The sequence below is a fragment of the Hibiscus syriacus genome, unplaced genomic scaffold, assembly GCF_006381635.1.
Source record: "Hibiscus syriacus cultivar Baekdansim isolate YM2019G1 unplaced genomic scaffold, ASM638163v2 tig00112921_pilon, whole genome shotgun sequence".
NCBI lineage: Eukaryota > Viridiplantae > Streptophyta > Magnoliopsida > Malvales > Malvaceae > Hibiscus > Hibiscus syriacus.
This window is the reverse complement of record NW_024063419.1, coordinates 56,143-62,243: the sequence shown is the minus strand read 5'-3', so window position 1 is coordinate 62,243 and position 6,101 is coordinate 56,143.

Below are 6,101 nucleotides of genomic sequence, written 5' to 3'. Positions count from 1 at the left end.
TCTTTTCTCTTTTCTTGAAGCATTTGTGGCTTCAATTTCGGATCTAGATCTACTAATTCACCTGGGTTTCTCTGGTCATAAATCAAAAACTAAGAAAAAAAAATCAGTACTTGTCGTTAGTCCCGACAACAACACCAATTTGATAACCGTCATTTTACTATCAAAATAATTCCAACTTCTTAATAAATAGAAAGTAAAAGGTAGTTTAGAGAAGTAGGTTCGATCCACAGGACTATGGTTTTTGTGATTTAATAAAACTCTTTGATTTAGAGGAGGGTAGAATTCCAGATGAAGTTGAAAAGATATAATAAAATAAAATAAATAATTTAATTTAAAAAGAAAAAATAATAAAATAAATAATAATAAATAAAAATGGAAAATAATAAAATAATAAATAATAGTAGTAAAGATAAAAAAGGGTTTTTTTAAAAGTTATTTTTTAAAATAAAAGATAAGAATTAAATAAAGAAAAATAATTAAATAAACAAATTAAAGAGATTGCGATAAAGAGAAACTTATAGTGAAGGAAGCCTGAGACTTAAGCTTTGCCTCAAATTCCTTTGATCATCGAAACAAATTTCTACTTCAAGATTTACGTTGGCTTACAAGGACAATTCTTCGCTACCAGCTCGGATTATGTCGTTTCAACAATAACTGATTCTGATCTCAATTTGTTCTTAGCAAACAATCTTGCTAAGTGTGTTCTTGTGAAGTCGAGTATGCTTCAATAAGAAAATCCTTCTTCAAACTTTAATCATAACAACATCCGGACCAATGTTGAAATCATTTTGATTTGAAAAGTAAGCTCAGAAAACAGAGAGAGAAATCCGAAGCAATTTAAGTACCTTACAATTCTCACATTTGGAATTGAACATTCACTTTAGCCCTCGGCTTAAAGAGAATTAGCTAAGCATGACCAAAATCATACTTAGCAATTGTTGAAAACGAAATTTAAAGAAAAATAAAGGAGTATGCGAAAATAGAGAGAAACCTAAAGAGAAAAAGAAGATTTAATTCTCAAATGAGAGAGATATGTTTCTAGGCTTACCCTGAGAGGGTATTTATAGCCTTCAAATTCCTAAGAACAAGCTAAAACATCTTAAATCCTAATTAAAACACTTAAAACTATTTAAACTAAAATACCTAAAACAAAAATAATATTTAAAATAATATTCTAAATCCTAATTAAAATACTAAAACCTATTTAAACTAAAATACCTAAAACAAAGATAAATATAAAAATAATATCCTAAAACTTACTTAAAATACTAAAATCTATTTAAACTAAAATACCTAAAATAAATATAAAATATAATGTTTAAAATATTATCCTAAAACTTGAATTTAATCCAAATTCGAATTCCAGAAATGTGCGGCCAATCCATTCGTGCTTTTAGAAACGCTGAATGGATCTTCTAGAAGGTGCTGACGTCATCACCTCGTCAGATGTTTCATGTTCGAATTCATGCCCACTAATCCAGCTTTAATTCTGAAAATAAAAAAACTACAGAATTCTATCCTTTTTGTACAATTTCCAGAATCTGACGTCATGCAAAGAAAATGAATCAAAACGAACAATTAAGCCACAAAAACCAATGATTAAGGAGTAATTTAAAAGCAAAATATTAACTAAATTAAGCACTTATCAAGCAGCCTCAGACTTCAGTTTTGCCTCAAATTCCTTGGATCATAGAAACAGATTTTTACTTCAGATTTACGTCGGCTTACAAGGACAATTCTTCGCTTCCAACTCGGATTGTGTTGTTTCAACAATAATTGATTCCGATCTTAGTTTCCTCTTAGCAAATGATTTTGTTAAGTGTGTTCACGGGAAGTTGAATGTGTTTTAATAAGAAAATCCTTCTTCAAATGTTAATCATAACAACATCCAGACCAATGTCGAAATCGTTTTGATTTGAAAAGTAAGCTCAGAAAACAGAGAGGAAAATCCAAAGCGATTTAGGTATCTTACAATTCTCACTTTTGAATTGAGCCTTCGCTTTAGTCTTCGGCTTGAAAGAAATTAGCTAAGCATGATCAATGTCATACTTAACAATTTGTGAAAATAAAATCTAAAGAAAAATAAAGGAGTATGCGAAAATAGAGAGAAAACTAGAGAGAAAAAGAAGATTTAATTCTCAGATGAGAGATATGTTTCTAGGCTCACCCTTAGAGGGTATTTATAGCATTCAAATTCCTAAAATCAAGTAAAAATAATTCCTAAAATAATAACTTAAATCCTTATTAAAACTCTTAAAACTATTTAAATTAAATACTTAAAACAAATATAAAATAAAATAATATTTAAAATAATATCCTAAATCCTAATTAAAATACTAAAACCTATTTAAACTAAAATAGAAAGATAAAATATAATATTTAAAATATTATCCTAATACTTAATTAAAATACTAAAACCTATTTAATCTAAAATACCTAAAACAAAGATAAAAAAATATTATCCTAAAACTTGAGTTTAATTCAAATTTGAATTGCAGAAACGTGCGACCAATACATTTGTGCTTTTAAAAACTTTGGATGGATCTTCTAGAAGGTGCTGACGTCATCGCCTCGTCGGATGTTTCATGCCCGAATGACCACTAATCCAGCCTCGATTTCGAAATTAAAAAAACTGCAGAATTCTGTCCTTTTTGTGTAATTTCCAGAATCTGGCGTCCTGCACAGAAAATGAATCAAAACGAACAATTAAGCCACAAAATCCAATGATTAAGGAGTAACTTAAAAGCAAAATATTAACTAAATTAAGCATTTATCAAATTCTCCCTCACTTATTAAATGCTTGTCCTTAAGCATTCATCAATTAATACATCAAAATCACAAGTTGCCATCTTCAATTTCAAGATATTCCTCAGACTTCCAATCGAACTAAGTCTATGATATATGTCGAATTCAAGTTACAATAAACAAAGATACAACCAAGAAAATTTAAAGTAAGCAAGATATCACAATTAATTGCCAACTTCAATGAAACATGACTCAATACCTCACAACGATTCACACATATCCGCTCAAAGTGTTTGGGGTAAATGAAATCGCTCAAACCAAAACTAACCAAAATATTACCATAGGCTTGGAATCCAATCAAGTCTCCACTATGAAAAATGAACATAATTCAAAAACCAAGGGGTCTTTAAACAAGTTGTAACGGGGCTTAGGTTAGGGAAAAGGCCAAAAGAAAGGTTTAAAATACCGAAACAAGAGATCAAAATAATTAAGAAAATCCACAAATTAACATGAAGCGCAATGAAGAACAAAACAAGGAAAAAAAATAGATGAAAGGCAATTGAAATGATTAATTTTTCCTTCTTCTTCTTTTTTTTTTCATTCGAACGAAAGGTCTTTTTTTCTCTGTTGTTCGAAACATTGAACAACTTTGTTTTTTTTGAATTTTTTTCGAAACAATGAATTTTTTTGTGGAACAAGAATGATACAAGATCTCAAGTCTCAGCAAGGGTGTGAATAGAGAGGAAAAATAAAAAGAAAGGCTTCGGGTTTAATTATGAGGTGTAAAACAAAGAAAGGGAAATATACTCAAATGTGGTTCACTAGTGGATATATAATGGGTAGGCTTTTTGGGAAAAGTGGGTTTATCCTAGGTGCCCCTATCACATTAAAACATTACGTTCAATATGTAGTCTCGATATGCATTGTGATTACAAGTTCTTGAACATCCTAATTAGTTCGTACACACAAGTCAAACAATGAGAAAGAAAGAAAATGTATGCTCGTTAGGCCCAAATCTCATAAGAAAAGTTTATGTGCATTGAGTCAAGTTCATCTCTATCGACAAAAGCATTAAAAATCAATACTCAACAAAATATTCACTAGCTATATCAATCACCAATCATGCAAATTAAATTCAATCAAAACATGATCACAATCCAAAAGGAAAGAAGAGTATAAAGCGAAATTCAAGACTAGCAACTAACGATCCCAACATATCAATATTAGAACAACTCAATTCCAAGCAATCGAATAAGTCAGGAAAAAGTTTGACGACATACTTATCCTTCCCCCTCACTTATTTCGTTTTATCCCAAAGCGTATATTAAATTGAAAAACAAATAGAGGGAAAATAATACTCCCCAATCTAGTGGCGACCGCGGCCACGGCCACGGCCACATCGAGCCGAGCTTTTGTAGAGTAGAATGTTCGATTGAGAAGCCACCAGAAGATATATTAAAATCTGTTATGTTTTCTACGTTGTTCAATCCAATTTTTTTCTGCATTGTTCTGTTCAAACTTTTCAGTAAAGTTTGAACCAAATCTGTTTTTTTCTGCACTGTTCGAACCAAATCAATTTTTTCTGCACTGTTCTATTCGAACTTTTCTGTATAGTTCGAACCATATCTACTTTTTTCTATACTTTTTTTTTCTGCACTGCATTGTTCAAATATGCTCAAAATAAATAAATAATTAGAATGAAATAAAGTTTGATAAAAATAAAATGAAATTAAACAAAAATAAAATGAAATGGGTTGCCTTTGATCAAGCACTTTTGTTTAACGTCGTTAGGACGACATGAATTTTTAGAGTGTGGGGTCCTCTAATTTGATTTCTTTGATTAGACCAACCGGAGCATTTTCATAACACGGCTTCAATCTTTGACCATTAACTTAAATCGAACTCCCGAGTCATCTTCAATTTTGACAGCACCGTGAGGAAATACTTGAGTAACTGTAAATGGTTCGAGCCATTTTGATTTGCGTTTTCCTGCTAATAGTTTAAATTTTGAGTTAAATATTAAATCCTTTTGACAGACAGAAAAAGTTTTAAAAGAAATTCTACTATCGTGAAATTCTTTTGTTTTTTCTTTAAATATCCGAGCATTATCATAAGCATTTCTTCAAGTTCTTGAATGTGTAATTTTCGAGCTTCACCAATTGCATCCATGTTATTGTTTAACGGCCCAGTAAGCCTGATGTTCTAACTCAACTGGTAAATGGCATGGTTTACCGAAAACAAGTCGGTATGGTGACATCCCAATGAGATACTTATAAGCAGTTCGATATGCCCAAAGTGCATCGGTTAATTTTAAACTCTAATCCTTTCGGTCCGGTTTAACAATTTTCTCAAGAATTGTTTTAATTTCCCAATTTGATACTTATGTCTGTCCATTTGTTTGTGGATGGTAAGTAGTAGCAATTCTTTGAGTTACTCCAAATTTCTTCATTAGCGACTCGATCACTCGGTTTATGAAATGTGGTCCTTTGTCACTTATTATAACCTGTTGCGTGCCGAACCTAGAAAAAATATTTTTCAAAATATTAACTGTAGTTTTAGCATCATTATTCTGAGTGGCCTTAGCTTCCACCCATTTAGAAACATAATCTACAACTAAAATAATATAAGTATTTCCGAATGATGAAGTAAAAGACCCATATAATCGATTCCCCAAACATAAAAAATTCAAAACTTGTATAGAATTAAGTGACATTTCATTCTACGGCATAAATTACTTGTACGTTGACATCTTTCACAAGTTTTACAAAATAGATAAGAGTCCCGAAAATGTTAGGCCAAAAGAAATCACATTCAAGAATTTTATGGGCTGTACGTTTTGACCCAAAATTACCACCGCAAGGGTAAGAATGACAAAATTATAAAATTGGATTTACCTCACTTTCAACAATACATCGCCGAATTACCTGATCCAAGAAGTACTTCCATAAATAAGGATCTTCCCAAATATAATATCGAGATTCCCGCTTAATTCGATTGATTTCAGCTCTCAGTAAATCTAATGGTAACATACCTGTTTCTAAAACCATGGAGTTATGTTTTTTTCCACCATAAGTTTTTCTTCAAGAAATTCTTCTCTAAGTGGTGGGTCAGATGTGGAAAGGGGAATTCAACTCAAGTGATATGCTACCAGATTTTCGCATCCCCTTTTGTCTTTGATTTCCAGGTTAAATTCTTGTAAAAGAGGATGTAAAAGCAGGATCCACCATATAAGCCTTGGTTTTGCTTCCTTTTTGCTCATCATATACCTTATAGCTGCATGATCAGAAAAAACATTAATTTTAGTGGCAAAAAAATAAGATCTAAATTTGTCTAAAGCAAAAATTATAGCAAAGAGT